The sequence below is a fragment of the Mustelus asterias genome, chromosome 8, assembly GCF_964213995.1.
Source record: "Mustelus asterias chromosome 8, sMusAst1.hap1.1, whole genome shotgun sequence".
In the NCBI taxonomy this organism is placed as follows: Eukaryota; Metazoa; Chordata; class Chondrichthyes; order Carcharhiniformes; family Triakidae; genus Mustelus; species Mustelus asterias.
The window spans coordinates 92,087,349-92,101,204 of NC_135808.1; positions in this window are offsets into that span (position 1 = coordinate 92,087,349).

Below are 13,856 nucleotides of genomic sequence, written 5' to 3' on the forward strand. Positions count from 1 at the left end.
TCTTGTCCTGGAAAACATTCAAAGCAGGCCTGATGAAAAAGACATCTTCACTCTTAAAGATAGTTTTGATGTATTCATCAGTTGAAGTCCTGTGCCAAAATCATTTACAGATGCTCCTGAAAGGGTGGACGTCCTGCAGGTCACAAATTTAGTTGCTCATAGACTTGTTACCAGGAATTTAGTTTGTTTTATTGATGGACTCAAAAAGGGATAGATTTGTAAACCTTGTGATGTGATACCTTCCAGTTCTTTTAAGGCATGGGTGTTGCTGCCTTTTCTTCTGCTACTGTGTCTTACTTTCCTGCTGTCAGCATTTTACAGATTAAAGGGAGACAAACATGGTGCCTTACCGTGTGCCTCCTCATAGTTTCTTTTCCAAATATAGTGGTTGCCTTCGGTTGATTAGCCACGTCCATTTTTATTCCTTTGTCACAAACAGAATTTATGGGTGGAATCATCCCAGAAATTGGCAATCGGCATCAATGTGGGGTAGAGAAAGCAGTGTGGGACCCGGTGATGCCAATGGCAGGTTTTTCTGCTGTGAGGCACAAAGTGAGCAGGCATGGGTTTAGCTTCAGTTCGCTGGCAGCTCTGTAGCTGACTCACCCACCCCACCATGACCTTCGAACTACACTAATCCAGGCACTATATTTGAAGGATGCAACTGCACAGAGCTGGCATTCTGCAAGGGATAGGAAGCTCCTGGAGAAGTCCTGGCCACCAAATGGTGGGCCAACGTTCAGTTCCTTTGATGCCTAGCCAAAACTTCACCCACATTCGCCCCACACCACATGGCAGTGTGGTGGCAGATTGGTCACTCACTTGCATTCTGTGCCCTCAACACAAGAACTGACATTAGCTTAACCTGCACTCCCAGGCTGAGCGGTTTTCTTGGACCATGAGGGTTAATGTTCCATGCCTATAAAACTATAATGCTGGGTGTTCTGAGTGTCATCAGCCTTGGTGAATGATCCATGCCCACCAGTTGCCAGTGGATCCTCAAACTTGTCCAGTCGCTGAATGGTTCTGCAGCCCTATAACATTTGGAAGTCTGCGTACAAAGGGTCAATGCTGCAGAAGCAGTCATTGGCACTCTCAGGAATGAGTGTTGCTTGAGTGGGCATAATTACCTCAGAAGCCAGACACCAAGCATAGCAATGGAGTTGATATTGAACTGTCGCAGCTGTGGAAGAATGTTCAATCTTGAAATGCTTTGCCAATTGCATGGACCAATAAAGTACCATCCACCACCCCACTGGCTTGTGGGCACTATAGAATCACAGAACCGTGGAATCCCTAGAGTGCTGTAAGAGGTCATTCAGCCCATCGAGTCTGCACTGATGCTCTGAAGAGCATCTCACGCAGGCCCTCGCCTCCGCCCTATTCCCCGTAACCCCAAGCATTTACCATGTGTAATTTTCCCACTCCCACTTCCCTGACGAAGGAGCAGCGCTCCAAAAGCTAGTGGCTTTTGCAACCAAATGAACCTGTTGGACTTTAATCTGGTGTTGTGAGATTTCTTACTGTGTTTACCCTAGTCCAACGCCGGCATCTCCACATCATAATTTTCCTAACCCACACATCTTTCAACACTAAGGGGCAATTTAGCACGGCTAATCCACCTAACCTGTACATCATTGGACTGTGGAGGAAACAGGAGCACCCAGAGGAAACCCATGCAGACATGGGGAGAAGGTGCAAACTCCACACAGACAGTCACCCAAGGCCAGAATTGAACCCAGGTCCCTGGTAGCAATGCTAAGCACTGTGGCGCCCTACAATGAGATGCAAATTTATTATAATGACTTTCCCAACATTGAACAGTGGAAAATACAGCCTGCCATTGAGGGAGGGGTGGGTGGAAGGGAACGATCGGATCATTCTCGTGATACTTTCCAATCACACTGTCAAGCATGTCCACTGCGAGCAGGAACAATAATTCCCAGCCTATGTGTTTTCTCACTGCCCGTAATCAGTGTGTTTTACTTGTGAGAGGTGAGTGTTTCCTTACCCTCAGGGTTATTTTTCCAACTTAAGTAATTTCAGCAGCAAACTTCCTGTGAATTTAAAAAAATAAGAAAGGTTGTTTATTATAACACCCATGCCCTGGAAGTTTAAAAATGCAACGTTTCACTTACTTGCTTCACTGTAACTGTCACTCACAAAAAGATTATATGCAGGTGAAGAAAAAGCAATACAATTACGCTTTATGGTTGCCTGAGCCACTTTTGCAGCAGGGCTGTAGTTTCTGAGATGAATTGGTGCTTTGATTGAAGTGAAGTTCTTGTAAAACAGAATGCTTTTAGTAAGCAGTAAAATCTCTTTTCGTGAACTTTCCAGGAGATTGGTTCTCAGGTGAACGTAATTTTAGAACGTGTTGTGAAAGTCCTTTTTTTCAGGTGATTAGCCCACTTTAAAGGTAATATTTTAACTACCTCAGCTGCTTGGATATCTGGCAGCTGATTAATAGCTTTCAGTGGAATCACTATCTGCAGAACAACTTTTTGAAAGTAGGCAACAAACACACGTCTCTTAACATGTGACCTGTTACAAGTCCAAAATCCTTTTCCAAATAAGGTGAATTGCTTGGTCATTGTTACATGCAGTACCTTGAGAGCTTGAGATATCTAGTGTATCATTAACTGAATGGCCCATTCAATTTGAAATTACTGTTTCAAATTAGCTTCTGGATCAGACATTTGGTTAACATCGGTTTGGAAAGTTCCCTTTGTACCCTCTTGAGACAAAGAGGGGGTTTCAATCCACAAGAGAAGTCAGGTGATCTTCAGGCAGCTACTTCTTGTGGTTTTAAAAATAATAATGTCTGCAATATTTTTGAAATATGTCAGTTTGAAGACATTTATCCTGACAGGGTTAAGTTGATCACCTTCTCTGTTTCAAAAATACCCTTTCAATTTAGGAATGTTTTTGTGATGGTCTCTAGGATATGTATAATTGACATCGTTCAGTTTGGGAATGCTTGTTTGTCTGTCTTTGGGACGTAACCAGACTGTTAGTCAGTGTTTGAATACATCAGGTCACCTGACCTCCATCAGCCGTCATTTGCTGCACATATTGTCCATTCTAAAAGAAAAGTCAGCTTCCAAAGATTCCACACAGAGTAGAGTTCATAGCAGCGGTTTTACAATCTCACCGTGCCTGGCACAGATCGCGTGATCTCGGAAAATAGCGTAGAGGCCTAAAAATCGGTTCCATGATTGGTGCCAAATGGTTTGCAATTGACCCAGCCCCTTTCTCCTGCCGCAATCCAGATCATATCCAGAAAAGGCACAAGGCTAATGAGCCTGAGGTTGATTATTTCTTAATCTCATTATCAAGTTCAGCCGGTAATCGCCCCCACCTCCCCCACCCCCCACACACACCCCCCCTACCGCTCCCCCCCAACACCGCTCCCCCCCAACACCACCCCCCCCTCCCCCCGCCACCCCCTCCCACCATGTCCCAGAATGTTTCCACCTCTCTGGAGGGATGTCACACGGATGCAAATCACTACTGGTCTCCATTAGTGGAGACCCAGCGCGATGGCCATACCGGAATAAAAACAGATAAAAAATAACACTTAATCAAAGAAAAGGTGGCTTAAAGGTTGGAAAAAGCCATGGATTGAATAATATGGGCAAAGAGGGGGCTATGATGGGATGCTGAACAGCAAGCCACCTCTTGGAAACAACTTTACCGTGGAGCAATAGTCCACGCTGGACCAACAAGGGCTAAGTGGGACCTCCACCCTCATTGCGGAGGAAGTCCCACCCTCTGGAGTTCCTGGCCAATTGGATTGGCCAGTATCTCCATCAGTCCCATTGGTCCCGGAAAGCATCAGTGGCTATTGAAGCCCCCAGATAATCGGGGCATTTCCCATTGAGCGGCACGCTCTTGGTACTGCCCTTGGCATTCTGGCAATGCGAGTATATCGGGGCAGTGCCAAGGGGGTGGGGCTTGAGTGGGGACGGAGGCAGAATGGGAGCTATGACAAGGGGGGCCTGAGTGGGGGTTGGGCCTGAGTGGGGGGGGAGCTATGCAGGAGGGCTATGCAGGGGGCGCTATGCAGGGGGGGTCATTCAAGGGGTATTGCGCAGGGGTGGAGCATGAAGGGGGGCACGATGAGGGGCGGTATGTTGGAGGTCAGGCCGAGTGACCCATCGGGAAGGGCCCAATGCTGGTGAGCTGTGTTGAGGAGGGAGTGGGGGAACATGCTGCCGATGAGGAAGGGGTGATTTCGATGTCCGTGGGGGAGAGAGAGGGAGTCTCCGAGTGCGCTGTGAGATTGGGGTTCTCCTGCTAAACGGCGCCCAAGAGCTCTGCAGCTGGGCTCTGGCATGTTTAGGCTCCGTCCTCCTCCAGCACTGCACGCAACTCAGCACTCTCCCAGAAAGTGACTGGGTGTGGGACAATTGAGGTGTGGAGCGAGCCTGACAGACTGGCACAGATCACTTTGGCATTCTCGTCACTCTGACACTTGGGAAAGTTAGGAATATGATATATCTTTACTGGGTATGATGTGAAGGAGAGAAGGTAGCAGACCAGCAAAGAAACAGAATCCTGCCTAAGATGCATCAGAAGGCACAGAATTCGGGCTGGATTATGCCTATCTGTTACTGAGCCAAACCAGGTTTTCGCTACAGGGGTTCAGCTGCACCTCAACTGGAGTGAAGCCAGAGAGACCTGCTACTGCAAGCAGCAAACCACCCAACGAAATTCATTTTCATAAACTTCCAGACCATATTTCTTCAGTGGACCATAAAGGAGTCACAGGTCTGTAACAGTTGGAGACTTCAACTCAAGAGAAGCAAGGGTGAAAGTAATTAAGACCTTAGTGCTTGTCCTCTTTTTGTAAGGACAATGTATTCTTGTGTGCATCTGTATCTGTGTGAGTGTGTAAGCGGGTATGATTGCCAATATATTTCGGGTGTGGAATGAAACATTTATCCTTTTTTGAAAACTTATGAGAAAACTTGTCATTTATTTCTATTGTTGACAGTTCCAGCACACGGAGTTAAAAGATCTTTTTGTACTGTTGAAGAACGTATCATCAGTCAGTCGAGAGGTGGAGAAATGGGAGAACATCCTACCATCTCTCCACTGTCCGTAACATTAGGTAAACAATGATCACAATAAGAGGAGCATTACTCTACACACTGGCTGCTAAAACTTATTGCAAGCTGCAATTCACGCTTTTTCAAAAGGCAGATAGAACACACACTTGATCAGACCAAGACTTTGGCTTTGATCCAACAATGCTGCGAAACATGTTGCAGTTTAAAAATTGGCCTCGTTTGTCTGGTATCTGGCACAAACTCAAAACAAAGAGCTTTGCTACTGGCCCAAAAGCAAATACCCAAGAGACTGGCTCTCAAGATGAAGCAGAACTACAATCTACACTCCTTTGAAGATTTGCAGAAACTAAACACTGCATTTACCTTATCAGTATTAAATGTCTTTGGATTTGGAAGGCCATACAATGTGAAATCTGTGCTGATTTAATACCATAAGCACCTGAGATTCCCTGTTATGTCTCCTGTAACTTGAATTATCTAATGCTTATAAGATGGAAAATCACCCCAGGGTACATTCATCACAGGAACAAAAACAGATAGAAAATGACACCTCATCAAAAAAAAAGGTAGCTAAAAGCTTGGAAAAAGACATAGGGCTGAATAATATGGGCAAAGAGGGGGCAGTGGTGGGATGCTGTAAGAAAGCCCCTCCTTGGAAACAATTTAGCCATGGAGCAATAGTTCACGCAGGAGCAACCTCCACCCACCCTCTGGATTCACTGGCCAGTCCTAGTGGTGCCTGGAAAGCATCAGTGGCCATTGCTGGGACTGCAGGACAAGAAAAGGACCAAGATCCATTTAGTAAGCAAGTCCAAGGTCTGGGGCTGGGAGGATTTAGGTAGGTTAGGGAGAGGACTATGGTGGGGAGGATGGGACATGGCTAGGAAGGAAGGAAGTCTGACCTAATGGGTAGAGGTGGAACCACAAACAGTAAAGGGCATCCTCCAAAGAGTGATCCCCTCTTCCTTCAGGCGAGATTTCGCTCCCATCTGGAAATGAAGTCTCAACTCAAAATGACCATCATCATGTCTCTGGTCCCAGCAGCGCCATCAGGAGCAGTGACCAGTCCCCAATGATAATTATTGCTGGAGGCCAGAGAGGTGTATTGCTGGGGTCAGACTGATAGGCCCCATTGAGGGGCAAGTGGGGTATGGGGCTGGGGTGGACAGGCTGGTAGGGGAGGGCAAACCTAGGGGTTGGAGACCCAGGGGGCCCCTAACGGAGTTACCCTCTATCACCTTGCCTGCCTCCAGCCTGTGCAGTGAAAGCTGCCAGGCTGCCCACTGGATGTCGGCCTTTGCCCGCACAACGGGCACAGAAAGAGACCCTTCAAAATGAAAAAATTAACCAACAAAAAAAAGCCCCACACAAAACAAAACGGGGCCTGATAACCTAGAACTGCTGAACTGAATGATGACAATCCAGCAAAAGACCCCACTGGCTTCAGGTGGGAGTATTTGCCTCCTGCTCACAAATGAAGATGGCGTGCATCCAGGCTTGAAAGGAGATCATTTTTCAGAATTCAAAAGTTTTTCGACCATAAGAAAGACACACTGAAGGTACCCTCCATTATTCCTACAAAACTCATCTCCAAACTCCGTAGCCTTGGGCTCAGCTCCTCCCTCTGCAACTGGATCCTAATCGACAGACGGCAATCAATAAGGATAGACAACAACACCTCCTCCACCATCATCCTCAACACCGATGCCGCACAAGACTGTATCCTCAGCCCCTTACTATATTCCTTATACTCCTATGACTGTGTGGCCAAATTCCCCTCCAATTCGACTTTCAAGTTTGCTGATGACACCACCGTAGTGGGTTGGATCTCAAACAATGATGAGGTGGAATACAGGAAAGAGATAGAGAATCTGGTGAACTGGTGCGACAACTATTATCTCTCCCTCAATGTCAACAAAACGAAGGAGATTGTCATCGACTTCAGGAAGTGTGGTGGAGGACTTGTCCCTGTCTACATCAATGGGGACGAAGTGGAAATGGTCGAGAGCTTCAAGTTTCTAAGTGTTCAGATCACCAACAATCTGCATCAATGTTATAGTTAAGAAAGCCCACCAAAGCATTCTTTTTGACTGTATCACAGTTTGGTACGGCTCCTGCTCTGTCCAAGACCACAAAAAACTACAAAGTGTCGTGAACGAAGGCTAGTCCATCACTTAAACCAGCCTCCCATGCACTGACACTGTCTACACTTCCTGCTGCCTCAGAAAAGCACCCAGTATAATCAAGGGCCTCACATTCCCCAGACATAGTCTCTTCCACCTTCTTCCCTCGGGAAAAAGATACTAAAGTCTGAGGTCACGTACCAACCAACAGCTTCTTCCCTGCTGCCATCAGATTTTTGAAAGGACCTACCTCGTATTAAGTTGACCTTTCTCTGCACCCTAGCTATGACCGTAACACTACATTCTGCACTCTGTTTTTTCCTTCTCTATGAATGGTATGCTTTGTCTGTATAGCGCACAAGAAACAATACTTTTCACTGTATACTAATACATGTGACAATAATAAGTCAAATCAAATCAAAATCAAAAATCCTTTTCTCTACACCTCTAGTAACCTAGCAGGCACATCCTGACCCCTGCTTGCAAACCCTTGACCCTCCTCCTTATATCATAATTCTATGCAGACCTCCACCACCAAACCCCCACACAACCAGGCCTCCACTCAATCCATTTATCTCCCTCTCTTGATCCCCAATGCTACCCAACACTGCCCACAGCTCCCCACTCCAACCCCCACCTGCCTGCTCTCCAGAGCCTTTTGGGTACCTTTTGAGATTCCCATATATGAACTCACATGAAGGCAAATTTACCTGACGCTTTCTTGGAGACTCCTGTACCTTGGCCTAGCCAGAACCAGAGCGCCAATAAAAGGGTGTTAGGTGAACTTACTGAAAATATTTTTTTTTTTACACTCAATTTGGAAATTCCCAATTCAGAAAGTGAGAATGCCAATGTAAGCAACATTACTGTAAATAATGGAGGCGATTGTCCAATGGGAAACCCCATTTTACACTTCACTAAATTTCCTGTTACGCTATTAAGAGGAGACATTTCAATCTGTTCCATTGTATTGTTTGGACTAAGGCGCCTAACACTGTGGTCCGAACTCTGGCATTGCTTGGGGATTTCACAGCTACAGCTGATGCAGAGCCATCTTTTTATTCCAAGATATCAATTAAATTTTGCAATCTGTGTCTTTCAATCTTGTCCAACTGCTTTAGTTTCATGGTCCCAGTGGGACTGAGCTAGATGTTAACATATACTTGATGCATACTTGATGCTTTGAAAATGCAACTTTTTCTATTTTTTGCGATAAATATAAAAGCGTGTTAAAGGAATCATTTTTGCCTGCACCCAGAGGCACTGCGTCTGAAATGTACACCCACCACGGAATGTGTACTTGTGATCGAACACATGAATGCACATATGTATGGTTATAAAACTGCAGTCATGTAAAGATGTGACAGTGCCATACTGAGAGTCAGCAAAAATAAATAGGACAGCTCCATGTTGTGATTCACCCTCTAAACCTGGATTAACGCAACAGCATTAACAGGAGTTTCAAAGAGACTCTATCCACAGTATGTACTGAACAGTGTTTCATCTACTTACTGGCACTTGATCTGAATTGGTATTGAATTCCCAAGGAGTCACATCAACTCATAAAGCCTTTAAAGCATGCTTTCAAACAAATTGCTTCATTTTTTGTCTCGAGATTCTCCCCCCACCCCCCCAGTCAGGCACAGGCAAGAATTGGCATTACTCAGATAATTAAATTATTTTCGCTTGCTGAATATATTTTTAAAGCCGGGTTATTGTTGTTTATTTTGAAACCAGTCATTCTTTGCCTCTTCTCCATCTGACGCCAACTGTCCCCACCAGAAAGTTTTTGAGGTAGGGTTCTGAAGACTGTGGAGGAACAGAGAGATCTTGGGGTCCATATCCACAGATCTCTAAAGGTTGCCAGTCAAGTGGATAGAGCTGTGAAGAAGGCCTATAGTGTGTTAGCTTTTATTAACAGGGGGTTGGAGTTTAAGAGCCGTGGGGTTATGCTGCAACTGTACAGGACCTTGGTGAGACCACATTTGGAATATTGTGTGCAGTTCTGGTCACCTCACTATAGGAAGGATGTGAAAGCGCTGGAAGGAGTGCAAAGGAGATTTACCAGGATGCTGCCTGGTTTGGAGGGTAGGTCATATGAGGAAAGGTTGAGGGAGCTGGGGCTGTTCTCTCTGGAGCTGAGGGGAGACTTAATAGAGGTGTATAAAATGATGAAGGGGATAGATAGAGTGAACGTTCAAAGACTATTTCCTCGGGTGGATGGAGCTATTACAAGGGGGCATAACTATAGGGTTCGTGGTGGGAGATACAGGACGGATATCAGAGGTAGGTTCTTTACGCAGAGAGTGGTTGGGGTGTGGAATGGACTGCCTGCAGTGATAGTGGAGTCAGACACTTTAGAAACATTTAAGCGGTTATTGGATAGGCACATGGAGCACACCAGGATGATAGGGAGTGGGATAGCTTGATCTTGGTTTCAGATAAAGCTCGGCACAACATCGTGGGCCGAAGGGCCTGTTCTGTGCTGTACTGTTCTATGTTCTATGTTCTATATGTGGAGCGGACTATGAGTAAAATTTCCCCAAAACTGATCTTGATGCCTGAGTGCACTTCAGCTTTCTGTTTCTGTTTAGTATTATTACTGCTTGGCTGGATATTACAAAAAGGAAGCAGGAAGTCTGACATTAAAGTTATAGTATTCTGTGGGGATTTTGTACACAAGTGCAAATTCTACCTCGAGTTTTACATGCGAAATACTTCCTTGTAATCTCAATATTTATTCGGTCAAAATGCTAATTTCCTCCTCTAAATAATATGCTGAACAGTGCGCAGGTATTGCCAGTACTGACTCCTGCCTGGAATTAAATGTTTTTTTTGTTATATTTCCTCCTACCCATCTCTTTAAGTTTTTTGCTGTGTGAGTGAGACATGCAGATCCGCAGGTGAAAATGAGAGGATGTCCTGGTCACTGCAGACAACAGGAACTGTCTATGCAGGAAACCATAGATTGACACTACAATGTACCCAACCACTTCAAAGGCCCATTAGTGCTATTATCCACGTTCTCTATACAGCTTATACACAGCCTTTGTTCAAAACACCCTGCTTTTAGGCCTACTCAAATATCGCATTCACTTTACTACGAGTGATAGTCACATCAGTAGTTACTGCTGGGGTTACAGCAAACCTGGAAGGTGATGAACAATTGCATACTTGCACTTTGATCTTTCTTGGCTAGACGCACGCTGGCAAATACAAGACTGAAAGGCATAAATGTCTGCAATTTGGAGTAGAATTTGAGAAATTATTGGAGAAATAATATGTAAGTCTACAAAACATCTAGAAAAGTACGAGGAAATGCTCAGCAATATAAAAAACAAATACAGTGGATGCTGGAAATCTCAGATCCAAAACAGAAAATGCTAGGGGTAAAAAAAGCTGTGCAGGTCCGACGGCATCTGTGGAGGGAGGAACAGAGTTAAACATTTCAATTCCATATGATTCTTCTTCAGAACTGAAGAGAGGTAGAAATGAGATGGGTTTTATACTGTTGAAGAGGGTGGGTGGAAAAGGTAGAGCCAAATAGAAGGTCAGGGATAGGTGGGAGCTCAGGAGAGATTTATAAAGGTGCCATGGAAACACGACAAAGGGAATGGAAATGATAGTGTTAAAGACTGAGGCAGGTGTTAATAGTGCCATAAAGGTCACTGGCAGAATGTATCAATAGCATAACAAGGGTCAGTGCTCTCCTAAAAGCAAAATGTAAGAACAAATTACAAACTGTCCTTGTGAGGGGGAGGAGGGGATTGGGAAAATGTATATATCAAAATGGAGCACAGAGTTCATGGTCTGACATTCTTGAACACAATGTTAAGTCCAGAAGACGGTAAGTGCCTAACTGGAAGTGGAGATGTTGTTCTTCCAGTTTGCTTTGGGATTCACTGGAATATGACAGCAGTCCAAGGACAGAAATGTAGACAGAGAGCAAGATGATGAATTGTAATGGCAAGCAAAAGGAAGGCTGGGGCCAAGCGGTTAGTCTCCACAATATATTGGAAATGTTCAGGAAGAAAAGGCTGAAGCATTCGCAACAATCTTCAGCTAGAAGTGCCGACTGGACGATCCAGCTCAGCCTCCTCTAGAGGTCTCCAGCATCACAGATGTCAGTCTTCAGCCAATTTTATTCACTCCATGTGATATCAAAAAAAATGGCTGAAGGCACTGGAACAAAGGCTATAACCCCTGACAATATTCCAGCTACAGTACTGAAGACTTGTGCTCCAGAGCTTGCCGCACCCCTAGCCAAGCTGTTCCAGTATGGCTACAACACTGACATCTGCCCAGGAATTTGGAAAATTGCCAAGCTCAGTCCTGTACACAAAAAGCAGGACAAATTCAATCCGGCCAATTAATTCCCCATCAGTTTGTTCTCGACCATCAGCAAAGTGATGCAAGGGATCATCACAGCACTATCAAGCGTCACTAGCTTAGCAATACTCTGCTGACTGATGCTGTGTTTGGGTTCTGCCAAGGTCACTCAGCTCCAGACTTCATAACAGCCTTGGTGCAAACATGGACAAAAGAACTAAATTGCAGAATTGAGATGAGAGTGACTGCCTTTCAGATCAAGACATCATTTGACCAAGTGTAGCATCAAGGAGCTGTAGCAAAACTGGAGCTAATGGGCATCCGTGGGGAAACTCCCCATGGATCGGAGTCAAAAGGAAGATGGCTGTAGTGCAAACATCTCAGTTCCAGGACATCACTGCAGGTGTATCAAAGGATAGCGTCCTAAGCCTAAACAGCTTCAGATGTTTCATCAATGATCTTTCTTCCATCATAAGGTCAGAAGTGAGGATGTTCGCTGATGATTGCGCAAAGTTCAGCACCATTCATGACCCCAGCAGATACTGAAGCAGTCCATGTCCAAATGTAGCAAGATCTGGATCATATCCAGGCTTGGGCTGACAAGTGGCAAGTAACATTTTCACCAGACAATTGCCAGGCAATGACCATCTCCAACAAGAGGGAAGAGGGAATCCAACCATCACTGCTTGACTTTCAAGAACATTACCATAACTGAATCCCCCACAATCAACATCTGGGGGAGTTACCATTGATCAGAAACTGAACTGGACTAGCTATATAAATACTGTGGATACAAGAGCAGGTCAGAGGCGATGAATCCTGTGGCAAGTAACTCATCTCCTGACTCCTCAAAATTTGTCCACAATCTACGGGGCACAAGTCAGATGTGTGATGGGATTTTCTCTGCTTGCCTGGATGAATGTAGCTCCAACAACACTCAAGAAGCTCAACAACACCTAGGACAAAGCAGCCCACCTGATTGGCAGCCATTTCACAAACATTCACTACCCTCACCACCGATGGACAGTGGCAGCAGTGTGTACCATCTATTAGATGCACTGTAGAAAATCACCCAGGCTCCTTAGACAGCACCTTCTAAACCCACAACTGCTACCATCTAGAAAGATGAGGGCAGCGCACATATGGGAACACCACCACCTGCAAGTTCTCCTCCAAGCCACTCGGCGTCCTGACTTGGAAATATATTGCCGTTCCTTCACTGTCGCTGGGTCAAAATCATGGAACTCCCTCCCTATCAGCACTGTGGATGTACTTACACCTTATGGACTACAGCGGATCAAGAAAGCAGCTCACCGCCACCTTCTTAAGGAGAATTAGAGATGGACGATAAATATTGTCCTAGCCTGCAATGCTCATGTCCCTTAAATTAATTTTAAAAAAATTTTAAAATTGGACATTGGCTGTGCTCACATTCTCTCGATCTATCATTCTTTTAGTTTATGTGTGTATATATATGTTGAACTGTCACACTGCAGTCACGAAGCTGGCACATACTACCAGTTTCTCATTTGCCAAGATTCATTTTTCATACAACTGGAGCAACGTAACATTAAATGAAAACATGGAAGCACAGGAAAGAAATAGATAAGGGACATTAACAGAATGGAACACACAGCTTTCTGTCAACAGGGATCTGAAATGAGCAAAAGCAGCAACCTGTGTTTACATATTGCTTTTAGCATAGTAAAATATGTCAAGATGCTTCATAGTAACATTTTCAAACAGAATTTGATACCACGCCACGTATGAAGATATTTGGCAGATGACCAAGAGTTTGGTCAAAGAGTAGGATTAAAGGAGCATCCTAAAGAAGTAAAGTAGAGAGATAAGGAGCTGTCAGGAGGGAACTACAGTGCTAAGAGCAGCTGAACACAAAGCCACTGGCGGCGATTTTACCATTTTGATTCTAAGTGCTGAATCTGGGCGCAATTCAGATCCGACTTGGAAACCTGTTCTCAGGCGCCCCCATACGCACTTAGCCTGGAAAAAAAATCACGAGTCTGAATTGCGCTGTGGGCGGGGCTTATCGCGCCCGAAACGTTGTTGCTCTGATCGGAGCTTTCAACTGCGCATACGCAGTGAAAAATTTTTTTAAAAACGATCCCCTGTCACATCGCTCCCAGGCCGCAAAAAGCAGATAAAGCGGCCCGGGAGTGATGGCCCCGACAAATATTGCCCTACCCCCACAACATAACTGTCCCCCTTATCCACCGCCCCCCCTCCCCCGGATACCCAGACCAATCGTGATCCCCTGCCCCACTTGCCCACAACCGATCACCTGCAGAGTGGCAGTGGGCCCCCCTTGCCC